Below are 16936 nucleotides of genomic sequence, written 5' to 3' on the forward strand. Positions count from 1 at the left end.
CATGTGGGATCTTCCCAGACCAGGGCTCGAACCCGCATCCCCTGCATTAGCAGGCAGATTCTCAACCACTGCACCACCAGGGAAGCCCCGAAAACGTTCCATTTTTAAAACAAATTGTGACGGGCAATGACAAGCAGATACTGTACAACAATGTGGAACAGAAGAGATCGTGGGGCAAGTGAAATGAACCACTATCAACCACACCAAAGGCCAGTCTTCACCCAGAGAATGTGATATTGTCTATATGGTGGGATTGGAAGGGAGTCCTCTATTATGAGCTCCTTCTAGAAAACCAAACGATTAATTCCAACAAGTACCGCTCCCAATTAGACCAAATGAAAGTGGCACTCGACGAAAAGCGTCCAGAATTAGTCAACAGAAAACACATAATCTTCCATCAGGATAACACAAGACCACATGTGTTTTTGATGACCAGGCAAAAACTGTTAAATCTTGGCTGGGAAGTTCTGATTCATCCACCGTATCACCAGACATTGAACCTTCAGATTTCCATTTATTTCGGTCTTTACAAAATTCTCTTAATGGAAAAAATTTCAATTCTCTGGAAGACTGTAAAAGGCACGTGGAACAGTTCTTTGCTCAAAAAGATAGAAAGTTTTGGGAAGATGGAATTATGAAGTTGCCTGAAAAATGGCAGAACGTAGCAGAACAAAAGGGTGAATACGTTGTTCAATAAAGTTCTTGGTGAAAATGAAGAACGTGTCTTTTATTTTTACTTAAAAAACTGAAGGCACTTTTTGGCCCACCCAATATATACCTCACAGGATTGCTGTGAGGACTAAATCAGCTAAAATATATAAAGCAGAACACAGTAAGCTATGTATGTGTTTACTATCGTTATTAAGAGGAAAAACGAGTGAATAAAGAGGCTCTGAGTCAACCTAACATACCATTTTAAGACCTGAACTTTCCAACATCATCTGTATGTAGCTCAAATACCTCTTTCATTTGACAGAGAGAAGTGTACTACATTTGAGAACTGCTTTTCCCTTTATTGATTATTTCATTACTGGCTTTCAATGAGTGCAGATACATTAGTCTTCTGCCAAGGCCAGGTGCAAAACTTAGTCTAACTGCCTCAGTGCCAGAGACTGAGAACCATGACACGTGTGCCATGATCACGTCACCTTCACCATCGAGAAGGTACCACTGGCCATCTCTCCTCCTAGCAGGATCCCTGGCTCAATTCAAAACAGGAATAACACAGGACATAATCCAAATGGTATGTTTTAGGTCAGCGCAGCAGTTTTGTGTGAGGTCAAAATGGTAATCAAGAAGAAGGAGTCAAATATTTGAAGAGATTATAGTTGAAAATGTCCGTAATATGGAAAAGGAAATAGTCAATCAAGTCCAGGAAGCGCAGAGAGTCCCATATAGGATAAATCCAAGGAGAAACATGCCGAGACACATATTAATCAAACTAACAAAAATTAAATACAAAGAAAAAATATTTAAAGCAGCAAGGGAAAAGCAACAAATAACACACAAGGGAATCTCCATAAGGTTAACAGCTGATTTCTCAGCAGAAACTCTGCAAGCCAGAAGGGAGTGGCAGGACGTATTTAAAGTGATGAAAGAGAAAAACCTACAACCAAGATTACTCTACCCAGCAAGGATCTCATTCAGATTTGATGGAGAAATTAAAACCATTACAGACAAGCAAAAGCTAAGAGAAGTCAGCACCACCAAACCAGCTTTACAACAAATGCTAAAGGAACTTCTCTAGGCAGGAAACACAAGAGAAGGAAAAGACCTACAATAACAAACCCCAAACAATTAAGAAAACGGTAATAGGAACACACATATCGATAACTACCTTAAATGTAAATGGATTAAATGTTTCAACCAAAAGACATAGTCTAGCTGAATGGATACAAAACCAAGACCCATATATATGCTGTCTACAAGAGACCCACTTCAGACCTAGGGACACATACAGACTGAAAGTGCGGGGATGGAAAAAGATATTCCATGCAAATGGAAACCAAAAGAAAGCTGGAGTAGCAATTCTCATATCAGACAAAATAGACTTTAAAATAAAGACTATTGCAAGAGACAAAGAAGGACACTACATAATGATCAAAGGATCAATCCAAGAAGAAGATATAACAATTGTAAATATTTATGCACCCAACATAGGAGCACCTCAATACTTAAGGCAAATGCTAACAGCCATAAAAGGGGAAATCGACAGTAACACAGTCATAGTAGGGGACTTTAACACCCCACTTTCACCAATGGACAGATCATCCAAAATGAAAATAAATAAGGAAACACAAGCTTTAAATGATACATTAAACAAGATGGACTTAATTGATATTTATAGGACATTCCATCCAAAAACAACAGAATACACTTTCTTCTCAAGTGCTCATGGAACATTCTCCAGGATAGATCATATCCTGGGTCACAAATCAAGCATTGGTAAATTTAAGAAAATTGAAATCGTATCAAGTACCTTTTCTGACCACAACGCTATGAGACTAGATATTAATTACAGGAAAATATCTGTAAAAAAAATGTAAAAAATACAAACACATGGAGGCAAAACAATAACTACTTAATAACAAAGAGATCACTGAAGAAATCAAAGAAGAAGTCAAAAAATACCTAGAAACAATGACAATGAAAACATGATGACCCAAAACTTATGGCATGCAGCAAAAGCAGTTCTAAGAGGGAAGTTTATAGCAATACAATCCTACCTCAAGAAACAAGAAACGTCTCAAATAAACAACCTAACCTTACACCTAAATAATTAGAGAAAGAAGAACAAAAAAATGCCAAAGTTAGCAGAAGAAAAGAAATCATAAAGATCAGATCAGAAATGAATGAAAAAGAAATGAAGGAAACAACAGCAAAGATAAATAAAACTAAAAGCTAGTTCTTTGAGAAGATAAACAAAATTGATAAACCATTAGCCAGATTCATCAAGAAAAAAGGGAGAAGACTCAAATCAATAGAATTAGAAATGAAAAAGGAGAAGCAACAACTGACACTGCAGAAATACAAAGGATCTACAAACAATAAATGCTGGAGATGGTGTGGAGAAAAGGGAACCCTCTTGCACTGTTGGTGGGAATGTTAATTGATAAAGTCACTATGGAGAACAGTATGGACGTTCCTTAAAAAACTAAAAATAGAACTACCATACGACCCAGCAATCCCACTACTGGGCATATACCCTGAGAAAACCATAATTCAAAAAGAGTCATGTACCACAATATTCATTGCAGCTCTATTTACAATAGCCAGGACATGGAAGCAACCTAAGTGTCCGTCGACAGATGAATGGATAAAGAAGATGTGGCACATATATATAATGGAATATTACTCAGCCATAAAAATGAAATGAAATTGAGTTATTTGTAGTGAGGTGGATGGACCTAGAGTCTGTCCTACAGAGTGAAGTAAGTCAGAAAGAGAAAAACAAATACTGTATGCTAACATATATATGGAATCTAAAAAAAAAAAAAAAGGTTCTGAAGAACCTAGGGGCAGGACAGGAATCAAGACACAGATGTAGAGAATGGACTTGAGGACACGGGGAGGGGGAAGGGTAAGCTGGGACAAAGTGAGACAGTGGCACGGACACATATACACTACCAAATGTAAAACAGATAGCTAGTGGGAAGCAGCCGCATAGCACAGGGAGATCAGCTCGGTGCTCTGTGACCACCTAGAGGGTGGGATAGGGAGCGTGGGAGGGAGACACAAGAGGGAGGGGATATGGGGATATATGTATATGCATATAGTTGATTCACTTTTTGATACAGCAGAAACTAACACACCATTGTAGAGCAATTATACTCCAATAAAGATGTTTTAAAAAAAAAATAATATCCGTTAAAAACAAAACAAAAAGAGAAGGAGTCAAATCTAAAAGACAGAGGTAGCTCTAATGGGAAAGAGGGGAGCAAAGTCAGAAGCCTGGAGAAGACAGAGAAACCAGAGAGATTCTAGGTGAAAACATGGTACAGAGTTCAGGCCTTCCTTAGAGGCAGAACGGTGTCTTCAGTAGAACGCTGATTTCACGTGGTGCGCCAGCATGCACGGGGGCGGGCCGGACCCTGGCGCTACAGGCAGGTGTGTCAGGCTGCGGGCGATCTCTAAATGTGTCATCCTATTATTTAGGCGCCAGTTACCAGAGCAATCAAATATAAAGTACTTCAGTATCACAGAGTCCCTGAAAATCATTCCTTCCTATATCACTAATTCCAAGTTGCACAGTTCAGTGGTTATAAGAAACTGGAATTTGCATTAATAGACTTTCTGGGGTCTAACTAAAAGCGCTTATAACTTAAAGTTCTCTGTTATTTAAATCCTATTTTTGTCTTTCCAAGAGAAGAGAAGGGAACGGCTGGATCACCCTCAATGACACAGTGAAGCACAGTCACTCCTTCTCAAAGAGCTTCTGGCATAAGAGTAGGATGAACTTTCCATTTCTAGGAAACTCTGACCAAAGGCCATTTCCAAATATCCTGCTCTTCACTTCTGAGACTCAGTACACTTTTGTTTAATAACTAAAATCTATTACAGAATTTGTGTATGTGTGTATTATTTATTTCAGACCTAATATCAATCTAAATAAATTTTAAATTAAAAAATGAAAGAAAGAAAAATGCCTCCAAGGAAATGCCTTACATGAGGACTTGGCCCACCTGAGTACCTTGATAGGAGCTCTTCTTTCACGTCAAATACTGGGAACTTCACCTAGAAGTTCACCTTTATAATTTATGGGTGAAAGCTTCCCAATACAAAGACAGGAGGAGTCGTTTGAAAAAAGAAGATTCTGAAAACTGATATAATCTCAGAGTTGGGGAGACCAACTCTGGGGAGAAAAACCACTCTCCCCTCCCCCACCCTAGCACATCTTCCTCTGCAACATCCCAGGAGGCTGATCAGCCTCAAGTTGACACCGTCAGTGACAAAGAACCCACTGTCCTCTGCAGCAGCCCGGTCTATTTATATGCAGATGTCATTGTTACCAACTTATTCCTTCTACTGCTTATTGAATGTTCTCTCTCCTCAGAAACCTCTCTCTCTGTAACTTCTCCCCATCGATTCTAGCAATGTCTTTCTGCAGCTCTACATCTCCAGTCCCTCTTACGCTTGAGAGCAATTCAAATTACAGAAACCTGGAACAAGGAAACTGCAAAACTTCTAGTGTGACCTCTGACCTCTCCCACTACATGTGCTACAGAGCCTTAGAAATGCACTTTTCTCTCTACATCTACCGCCACTGGCACCAGGCTGAAAGCTGAAACGGTCAGGATGAGGGTTCAGGGTAGCGGGTAGGAGGCATTTAGCCAATTCCGAATGGACTCGGAGAATTTAAGGGACAGCAAGAAAGCAACTGTGGCTATAGAGCCACATGAGCACGCAGAGAACGGCAGGAGAAAAGGCAGCAGGGAGAACACGCAGGGCCTGCTAGAACGGGGTGAGAAGTTCATCCTGAGTGTAATGGGTAGACACTGCAGGGTTCTGAACAGGGGAAGGACAGGAACTGTTTAACATTAAAACGCAAACAAACGAAACAAAACAAAACAAAACCCACTTTCGCTGCTCTAAGGAAGGCCAGTGAGGAGACTATTACTATCATCTAGGTAACTTACAATGGTGACTATAAGTTACACTATATAATTATACTAGAGTAGCAGTGGGGGCAATGGCAGCAAAGGGATATATTTTGAAAGGAAGACGTCTAAGCCCCCCGATAGACTGGATGTGGGTTAAGAAGCAAAGAGAAAAGTCAAAGACGACCTCTAGGTTTTGGCCCGAGCAACTGAGTGGGCCACTGAGTGAGCTGGAGGAGGATGCAGGGGCTTGTCTGGGGAAGAGAGTCCAGGCGTCCCGCTGCACATACGCTAATTTTGAAATGCTTATTGGGCTTCTGAATAGAGACGTTGGATAGGCAGACGGATAGGAGCCTGGAGCTCATGGGAGAGATCAAGGCAAAGAAATAAACTGGGGGGACACATGGTATTTAAAGTGAGGGATGCATGAGATCACATAGAGAATAAGCAGCGAAGGCAACCGAGGACTGAGCCCTGAAGGACATCAACCGTCAGAGACCATGAAGAAGAGGAGACCAAGAAGGAGAGTTTGTAATCCTGCGTGCATTTTATGCTTTCAAGTATAAGAAGGACTAGAGATTTAGAGCCACCAAAAGACATGGCTAGAAGTGACGGGGAAAAGCTACAGAGAGGGCGGTTTCTGCCCATTGTAACAAGCACTATGGTGTGTAAGTTGGCAACATTCTCATTCTTCCTCAAAAAGCAACTGGGAGTATTTTATATCTACAAACTACAAAATCCACAGCCAGCCATCACAATCTTCTTCAAAGACCACCTTTCAAAGTCACGTGCAACTCTCCTTCTGCCTCCTGGCCGGCTGACTGAGTCTGGAGAGCTCCATTTCACATGCCAGCTGCTCAATTACCCCATCCCTGGCCTCTGGCATGGGTCCTGGCTTCTGAATCCAAGTTCTCGCCCCCACTGACAACGTTCAGTTGCCCAGCGCTGACCAGGAGGCACACTGAGATCCTGTTCCCCAGAGCTGATCAATGAAGCACACAATGAGTGACAGTTCGGCAATGCATCAGGCGACAGAGAACAACGGACATGCTGGGGAACCAGAGGATGAGCCAGGGCAAGGCTGGAACGGGGAGCAGGAGACTCCACTCCAGGCCCGTCACCCCGGGGGGAATCTGCTCTAGGTCACCCAGTGTGATCAGACATCCTTTTACCCAGAAGAGCTGCTGCAATCTGAAGTTTACCGTGTGTCTGCAGACTCAGGATTCCCTGGAAGCTGGTAATATTAGGAACTAAACTGTAGGTACTGCACACCGCGGCCATCGGCTCTTTCTGCCCCACACCTTCAGCGCTGCCCTGGAGACATCTGTTACCCTCCAGCCTCATCTATGATGGGAGTTCCAAACTAGCTCATAGGTGTTTGTGAAGATTAAATGAGATCACTGTAAACAAAGTGCCTGGTACATAGAAAGCGCTCAGTGCCTATTAGCTACCCCCATTTATACTTTAGGTGACCATAAAGTGACAGCCAGCCAGCTGAGTGGTAAAGCAAGTCTCCAGAAACAACACTTGCAAGGCTCTTCGAGCACAGAAGAATAATAAAAAGCTTTTTTGCTTGATTTTATGTGTGGATTATAATTTGATCAATGGAATTTCAACTTGTCCTGAAAAAATGCTCCTCCCTTTTTCTAAACTTTCCTACCAAGGTTGGCACAATTATGCTACATCACTAAGAAGTAAAGATATCAATCTCATGCCAATAGAATTTACAACACCAATTCTGAACAAATATCAAGCAAAACAGAACTCTCCAAGCCTAACAATTAGCCTGCAAAAGTCATTCAGGCCTGGGTCTGCTGTTTTAAATGTCTATATCCTTTAAGTAGCATATACTTCTATTCCCCTTTATGAAATTTAAGTTTATCTAAAATCACTAAAGTTGGCAACAGCAGCAGGAGACCATTTATAAGGCCAGCAGGGCTATTTTACTTTTATTAATGACAAGTTATGTAATAGTTCAGCAAACTACAGAGCTCCCTTCTTATAGTCTTTTAATATTTATAGAAATTTAAAAGAGTTATACTGCCAGAGTTCATTTTGGAAACTGAGAATTTCAATTATCTGACAGCAATCAATTATTTCAGCTCAACTACAGAAATGGTTCTTTAACGATAGGTCAGCTGAGTCCAGCACCTGACCTAGAAGCTCAAGTAGGTGTGACTGAACAAAACCACCCTAAAAGGGTCTCAACTCCAAACCACTGAGTCACATCACTGGCCTTTTTGCCTCTAACAGTACATCAAAGAAAAGAAAAGAAAAAGAAAAAAAGCGGTACACTGGGAACCATGGAAGGGGCCTGCTTATGTTAACAGAAAGAGCTGTACTAAAGCACCAAAGAACACACAAGCACCTTAAAGGAATCAAAGAGCAAGTCTGTAACCGAGCTCAAGGAGATGTTCATGGACGCCAGGCCAATGTCAAGAAAATGAAATCCCACGCCTCCCACGAACTGAAAACTGAAACCTATCGTCACATATTTCCCTGCATCTCTAACGCACGGAATCTGGGTTTTTCTAAAGGTAATTAATTATTTTGATTTTTCAAACAATTACACAGAAAAGCTACTTCTAAACTACAATTTTCAAATAAATCTCGATTTTTTTTGGCTTTAAAGAAAAATTTTTATTTTGGAATAATTTTAGATTTACAGAAGAGTTGCAAAGATATTACCGAGTTCCTGTATTCCTTTCACCAAATTCCACCTAAAGTTAACATCTTACACTACCATGGTACATTTGTCAATACTGAGAAACTGACATTGGTACATTTACTATTAACTAAGCTATAGACTTTATTTGGATTGCACCTGTTTTTTCACTGATGTCTTTTTTCAGTTCTAAGATACAATCCAGGACACCACTTTGCATTTAACGATTTTTTTAGGGCTTTAAGTTTTGAAATATGCCTAACTTGTTTCTCTTATTGACAATGTTCTCTGTATAATTATTATACAAAATAAACCTAAGACTCCCTGGAAAATATGATTTATTGGATACCAGAGAATGTTACATTACATTCATGTAAACATGGTATTTCTACTATTTTTACTGAGGAGAAAAAGAGGTAAATCACTGAAGTAAGATATACTCCATTGCCTACTTTGCCAGGAACCTATGAGATCAAATCATTTAATGTTTCAGAAATATCTCTTCAAAAAATGCTTGTCACTTACCTATCTCCCAAGGCTCCAGTAAAGAGTCATAAGATGTATGGTAAATCCTTTTAATCCTGTAATAGAATATAAAGTATTATCATAATCCTATTCAGATAATCCATTTTTATCAAATATATGTTAACAACTGTATTCCTTTCATTCCCAAAGTTTTAAAATTATTGTATGATATTTTTATTAAGATAACAAAAGAACTAATTTAAGGAAGAACAATACCATAAATTTATTCCATGTCTTTAGTTTAAAAATGAAGGCATGCAAAATTTAATACAAGTTTTAAGATAAACAGAAAATGTTCTAGAAAAAAAGAAGTGCCACAATGAATAAAACTGACTAATAAGAATGTTTCACATTCTTTTCCATGTGCATAATGCTGTGGAAATTACTAAATAGTCACAAACAAGTGAATCACATTGAGGGCACAGCCTTTGCGAGGGGAAAACAGCAATCAGGAATTCGGGGTTAGGAGATTTTTGAAAAGACACGTGTCTGGTAAAGCGACCATGTGTGTCAGTTTGACTGAGACAGTCTCAACTTAGGCCCACTGTCACAGTGTCCCCCCCCCCCCCAATTTATTATTTGTCCTGGATTCTCCACTTTCTAGCGATTTTTTTTAACGAGAGTGTTATAATAAGCCAGAACATTTACTTCCAGGCTCTGCCCTGATCTTGTTGAGTGCTGTGAGATACACGCGCAGTGAATCCAATTGTCAATTTAACCTGTGGTTAAATGTGAAAGACCTCTCTCTGGATGGGCTATAACTGACACCTCGTTCTCAAGGTCAGCACCCAAACCATGGGCAGAAAAAGGAAGCACACTTGGACAGGAGAGGCTGAGGGACAGCTAAATCCTGCAGTCTTGGGTGGAGGTGGAAAAAATATTCAATGCTGCTGCCCCAACTATGATTAGCTCGAAGATACCAATTTAAGAAAAGCAGATGAAGAAGATGTTTTATATATTATTCTATAAAGCATGACTTTTCATTTGGATCAAATGACTAGTCTTTAATCTTGCTCAGTTCTGATTACAAAGTATCTTGTTTACATAGTCAAAATTAAGTGACAGCTGTTATTTTGTTGGCTCTATTAGAAGAAATTTACACTTAAGTGATGCCAGCTTTCTATCAGTGTCAAGAGATACATTAAATAGAAATCAGTTAATTCCAATAATGGGCTGATTGTTTTCATCCAATTCATGGAATCAAAGTAAATCTTTTGGAAGTTCCTTCTGTACTATGTGATATGCCTGACATTGCTGTAGCTGCTATTTAAACTCAGTTAGGAAGTTCAACAACAAAGATGCAGTTATAGTCAGTTTTCATTAACCGCAGCAACGAAGTTCTACAAGGTCACCATGAACACTGAATTAGCAAATACCAAACAAAGTCCTGCTCTTAAAGGAGAAACAGAGTTGGGTTCCTGGGAGCCTCCGGCTACAACTTCTTCGACTGGTCAAACATAACCTCGCGTTACGTGTCCTTCTGTATAAAGACACTATATTTAATATATATTACGGATTCGTTAACATTGAACTCCCAGTCCATCGCACCAACTCATGCCTGAATAAAGCTTACTTAACACACGTATTTTCCCTGTAAAATACAACACGCCACGACCTTCCTGCACTCAGGAACAATATACAATGCACTATGCCTGGGAGTCACTGTAAACAGTGAAATCACCAACAAGAAGCACAAAAATACAAAGAAAAAAAAAAGTGGCACCACAAAAAGGATACTTGTTTAGACTTTGAAAGCTGAAAGAAGAAAGCCTTGCTTTACCTCAGCTGGGAACAAGTGTGTTGAGCAATCCAAATTTTCTGTTCCTCGGCAAATGGCCCTGAAAGACTACAAAAGGACCAAGAATACTGATTTGGGGGTTACAAATAAATTTTTGTGAGTAGGGAGAATTCGCAAAATGGAATCTATAAATAATGAGGATAGACTATATTTGATTTTACAGAGATAACACAAATACAAACTTTGGTCAAGCACAGAACCATAGAGTAAAAAACAATGGTCTTACTAATTTTAAAAAGTACGGAACAAAAATAAACTTGGACATGGTTGTGATTCACATATAATTCACAACTGTACCACGTGAATGGCAAAATATGACCAAAGTAGAAGCAAACACATCCCACAATTACATCCACCAAAGATGTGACAGTCTAGCAATCACAACTGACAAATATTTAAACACACACACACACAAAGAAACTGTCACTCGTGACAAAGATAATGTCGAATAAAAAAAACACTCCAACATGGCAGTACCTGTTTTCCCTTGTTGCTACATATCTTAGAAATCTTTGAGGCTTTTAAGACTCACTTAGTAAAATCATCAATAGCACTGAAATTTTTTCAGCTGAGCACTCTAAATCTTGGCTTCATTTTGTTCAGTCAGTTGGAAATCTTTAACTCAGATTTAATTTATACAGAGAACCAGTTTTTTTACTTAGATAAGTTTATACTTTGTACCAGGATGAAATGGACTTCCAAATGCTTACAATCTAGCAGCATCTAAATTTGGTAAAATGGGGGACTTCCCTGGCGGTCCAGTGGTTAAGACTCCGTGCTTCCACTGCAGGGGGCGCAGGTTCGATCCCTGGTCAGGCAACTAAGATCCCGCATGCCGTGCAGTGCGGCCAAAAATAAATGAATAAAAATTTTAAAAATTAAAAAAAAATAAATTTGGTAAAATGTTCAGAAGACTTCTAAATAAATACAACTTATCTGACAAGCTTTCTCTTGTAAAAATGTCATTGAATAAAGGTACTCTAAATAGAGTAAAAAGACAGTACCTATGAAAATATATGGGCTGGAACATTTTCCTGTTAAACTACTAAAAAAATCCAAATTTAGAATGACCTCAATTTAGTAGAATTTGCTTTGAACTTACCAGGTACCTTAGTATCTACACAGATACTATATTCTCAAATATAAAGATTATGATTTACAACAATTAGTAACTACTGAAAAGAATCAAGTTTCAAGTTTAGTAATCATAAAATGAAACTTTGAAGACTACAATTTTATGAAACAATTAAAAACAATACAACCGTGTTTCAAAACTACATTCCCTTCAGAAACATACAGAGACCCAGTACTACAGACAAATTATAACTAAGAAACTAAATAATGTATATGGGCTTCTACTGAGAATTCTATTTATGGTCTTTTTAAAGTTGAAAAAAATCAGTATGAAATAATTTTGTTGTGATGTTTGTTGTGATATTTTGGGTTTTTAAAAAATATTAACATGGAAATATGTTAACATGTTTCAGAAATAAACTTATTTTTAAAATACAATAAAAATAAATCTGTTAGTCAACAAATAAAATTATACAATTTTATTATTTTTCAGTAATTCTTATTCTCAAAAGAATCTCAGTTTGGGCAATAAATTAAATGGTTAACCTAACCTTGGTGGTTAATTTTATGTGTCAACTTGGCTAGACTATGGTGCCCAGCTGTCTGGTCTAACACTAGTCTATGTGTCTCTGTGACGGTCCCTGTGGATGTGATTAACATTTACAATCAGTTGACTTTAAAGCAGATTACTCTCCATAATGTGGTGGGCTTCAAGCAATCAGTTGAACGCCTTACGAGCAAAGACTGAACTTTCCCAAGAAAGAAGCAATTCTGCCTCAAGACTGCAACACAGAAACCTGCCTGAGTTTCCAGTCTGCTGAGCTGCCCTGCAAATTTTGGACTCAAGACTACATCATCAACGTTTACCTAAAATTTCTGCCTGCTGGCCTACTCTACAAATTTCACACTTGCCAGCTCCCACAATCAGGTGAGCCAGTTCCTTAACATAAAAACTAACTCTCCCTATCTATCTATCTAGCTAGTATATCCTATTCTTCTATCTATCTATCCATCCATCTATCTGTAGTGCATCCACAAAAGCTGTGATAGCATACATAGATATATCTCCTGCTAGTTGTATTTCTCTGCACAACCTGACTAATACACTAGGTAAGAGAGATTAGGAAGTATCAAGCATCTCCACCCAATGGAAGCTGCTCCCTGATAAGAGCAGAAAATGAAACAGTTTTATTTTAGGAAGCATGCAATTACATCATTAACAGTACCTTTAAAGAAGAATAAAAACCCAGATTTTGGGGCCATGCCTTCCTATACCAGAATGACACCATGTAACCCAACAACCCAGCTTTTAGAGAACAAGGTTGTGTCTCTTCCTCCTTTCTAGCAGGGAGTCTGAGAAAGAGAAGGTGCTCTAAAATGCTGCTAAGCAAACATTTCATTTTGCTAAACAAACAATGTCTCAGAAGACACTGCCAGTCCTAAATGCTGTAAAGTGAGAGTATAAGCAAAAGTATGCTTTTTAATGTTTTCAGTAGTATTACTGTTGTCATTCTGAGACTATTGCATGTGTAATATGGGATAAAAATAAATGAATAATTATGGGATTTTCTAATTCTATAATCACTTATGTCTTTGAAAAACCAGGATTCTTGGCACAGAGAAAAGGAGATATAGAAGGAAGATTCAAATACACTGTAGTCTAGAGTTTTAATTGGAAGCATCAATATGACCTTGTGAGGTATTTTATTTTATCTTAAATATGTGCATATATTTCTTAGCTCTGATTACAGAAAAAGCCTACAAACAAAGGCCAATCCAGCATCATTCAGCATCCCTTAGAGACCAGAGCTTCTTAGAGAAATGGCTAATTCTAGGACTCAGGAGCCAATCTCAAAAGGCTCCCACTGGCCAAAGATGGAATAATTTGAGCTTCATTAATGATAATAACTGAAATGGATTAAAACCCATCAAATGTTTAATTCTAAGAGTTCATAATTTTTTTAATAATTGGTCATCTTCAAGAGATGATAGAGAACCAATTAATCATCTTAAAAACCATTAAATCAAAGAAAAAGCTCAAGAATTTATCCTGCCTTTCCTTTATGAACTGTATGACTGGGTAATACCTAAACTCTTTCAACTATGATAGCACTCTTCAAACCACATGCACGTCTAATGGTAAAGAGTAAAATTCTAACTGGCTAGGAGGGTATAAGCACAGCCTTTAACCAATGAGTGGCTTATCTGACCAAGGGGTAACCCTTGCGTAGTGAAGATAAAAGAAAAAACAAGAAAATAAATTTGAGTAGAGACATCCAATGTTCACCACTGGGGGAAATAGCTTTCACACAGTCAGTTCATCCAAGTCACTAAAAATATATATAAATAACCAAGCAAACAGTATTAACCCCCATTCCCAAGGTGATCACTACACAGAGTTGCTACATGTTATTTAAAATGCCTGGTTTTCAACAAATATTGCAAAATGTGCAAAGAAGAAGCAAACCCATTTTCAGGAAAAAAAGGCAGGCAATACAAACTGATTCTAAAGGGGCCCAGATGTTAGACTTAACAGATACAGACTTCAAATCAGCTATTACAAATAAGTTCACAGAACTAAAGGAAACCATGTATAAGGAATTAGAGAGAAGTATGATGACAATGTTTCAGCAAATAGAGAATATAAATAAAGATAAGGAAATTACAGAAAAAAAGCAGCAAATAGAAATTTTGGAATTGTACCATAACTGAAAAAGTACAATAACTGAAGTGGAAAATTCACTATAGGAGCCCAACAGTAGACATGAACTGGAAGAAGAAAGAACCAGAGTGCTTGAAGATAAATTGATAGAGATTATACACAATTTGAAGAATGGGGAGAAAAAAAGAATGAGGAAGCATGAACAGAGCACCACAGAAAAAGAGAAAGGCACAGAACAAAGATTTAGATAATGGCTGAAATCTTCCCAAATTTGATGAAAAACATTAGTAATCTACACATCTAAGAAGTTCAACAAACTCCAAACCAGATAAATATAAAGAGATCCACACCCAGAAAAAATATAATCAAAATGTTGAGAAACAAAGAAAAAAATCTTGAAATCAGCAAGAGAAAAATGACTCATCACATACAAGGAACCCCAATAAGACTGACAGCTGACTTCTCATCAGAAGCAGAGGAAACTAGGAGGTAGTAGGACTGAATATTCAAAATGCTGAAGATAAAAAACTGTGAATTAATAATCTTACGTCCAGCAAAACTATCTTTCAACCACGAAGGTGGAACCAAGACATTCCCAGAAAAACAAAAACTGAGAGAATTTGTTGCTAGGAGATCTGCTTTATAAGAAATACTGAAAAGAGTTCTTCAGGTTGAAAGCAAATGACACCAAACAGTAGTTTGAATGCACACAAGAAACAGACTGCCAGTAATTATGTACACAATTACAAAAGAGACTACAATTGCGTATTTCTCCCCCTTCTCTTAACTGAATTAAAGAGCAATTCAATGAAACAGTATGCATACAAGTGTATTGTTGGGCTAATAACAACATTTAAAATTTTATATATTTGATGACAGTAACACAGAGGAAGCAGATGAGAGCAAACCTGCCTTGTGCTGGAGTAGGGAAATAACACCAGATGGTAACTCAGACCCACAGAATATATGAGGTGGATGAAAAGTAGAAAAGTTAATATAACTAACTCCATAAATATGCACCTGCTCTCCTTTCTTCTCTCAGCTTCTTTAAAAGACTTACATAAAGGAAAAACTATAATAATATATTGTTGGGTGTCTACAATATATAGATGTAATATGGATAACAGTAGTAGCAAAAAAATGGAGAGAGAAATAGAGCTATACAGGAGAGGAGTTTCTTAATTTTCCTGAAAGTAGGTAAAAATCAGAAGTAGATTCTCTTAAGCTAAGAGCTATATTGTAAGCCCTAGAGCAAACACTAAGAAACTAATTCAAAATGTATAATTTAAAAATTATTAAAGGAGTTAAGATACCACACTGGAAGAGATTCACTTATTTCAAAAGAGGGCAGTAAAAAAAAAAGAACAAAAGAAGGCATAAGACCTATGGAAAACAAAAAGCAAAATGGCAGGTGTAAATCCAACCATATCAATAATATTAAATGTGAATAGACTAAACAATGCAATCAAAAGGCAGAGATTATCAGATTGTATTTTTAAAAACCCAACTATATACTATATACTGTCTACAGGAGACAGTAGGTTCAACGATACAAATAGGTTGAAAGTAAAAGGATAGAAAGTGACACACTATGAAACAGCAACTATAAGAAAACTAGCCAAAATAGGCGGTAAAGCTACAACAACAGAGGAAGAAGAATTGAAAGAATAAATAAACAATTCAAAAATGATAATAGGAGACTTCTTATCCCCTTTCAATACTAGATGGAACAACCAGGAAGAAAAACAACAGGGAAATAGAAGATTGGAATAAAAGTGTAAGCCAACTAGACCTGCCAGACATCTATACAACACTCCACCCAACAACACAAGGCCGTCTTCTCAAGTGCACATGAAACATTCTCTAAAAGAGACCATATTCTAGGCCACAAACAACCCTCAAGAATTTAAAGTGATTAAAATCATGTGACTAAAATCCATTCCACAATTGAATGCAATCAGAAATCAGTAACAGAAGGAAATTTTGGAAATTCACAAATACATGGAAATAAAACAATACACTGGTAAGTAGCCAATGAAACAAAGAAGAAATCATAAAGGAAATCAGAAAATACCTTGAGATGAATGAAAACTAAAATACAACATACCAAAACCTATGGGATGTAGCTAAAGAAAGCAGTGCTTAGAGGAAAATTTATAGCTGTAAATGCCTATATTATAAAAGAAGAAAGATCTCAAATCAATAACCTAAACTTCCATCTTAAGAACCAAGAAAGGGACTTCCCTGGTGGCGCAATGGTTAAGAATCCACCTGCCAATGCAGGGGACACGGGTTCGATCCCTGGTCTGGGAAGATCCCACATGCCACGGAGCAACTAAGCCCATGCACCACAACTACTGAGCCTGCACTCTAGAGCCCGTGAGCCACAACTACTGAGCGCATGTGCCACAACTACTGAAGCCCGCGTGCCTAGAGCCCATGCTCTGCAACAAGAGAAGCCACCACAATGAGAAGCCCGCGCACCGCAACGAAGAGCAGCCCCTACTCGCCACAACTAAGGAAAGCCCACACGCAGCAACAAAGACCCAACACAGCCCAAAATAAATAAATATAAATAAATTAAAAAAAAAAAAAAAAAAAAGAACCAAGAAAAA

The 16936-nt window shown here is 38.0% G+C and overlaps 1 protein-coding gene and 1 pseudogene across 21 annotated transcripts in view; both read right to left on the bottom strand.

Annotated features, from left to right (window-relative positions):
• ZNF438 (zinc finger protein 438) overlaps positions 1-16936 on the bottom strand; it is a 169232-nt gene that overhangs the window by 118650 nt on the left and 33646 nt on the right. For 17 of the 21 annotated variants that reach the window (XM_057542870.1, XM_057542883.1, XM_057542877.1 and 14 more), the window contains one exon: positions 8788-8843. The gene's annotated coding sequence lies outside the window, so the exon portion shown is untranslated. Of the gene's footprint in view, positions 1-8787; positions 8844-9003; positions 9025-10567; positions 10634-16936 lie in introns of those variants that run through there. The other 4 variants (XM_057542878.1, XM_057542867.1, XM_057542869.1 and 1 more) reach the window with 3 other exon arrangements.
• Positions 1-16936, bottom strand: part of LOC102998180 (probable ATP-dependent RNA helicase DDX10) — a 94605-nt pseudogene that overhangs the window by 56049 nt on the left and 21620 nt on the right.

This window comes from Balaenoptera acutorostrata, chromosome 3 (genome assembly GCF_949987535.1).
Source record: "Balaenoptera acutorostrata chromosome 3, mBalAcu1.1, whole genome shotgun sequence".
Lineage (NCBI taxonomy): Eukaryota > Metazoa > Chordata > Mammalia > Artiodactyla > Balaenopteridae > Balaenoptera > Balaenoptera acutorostrata.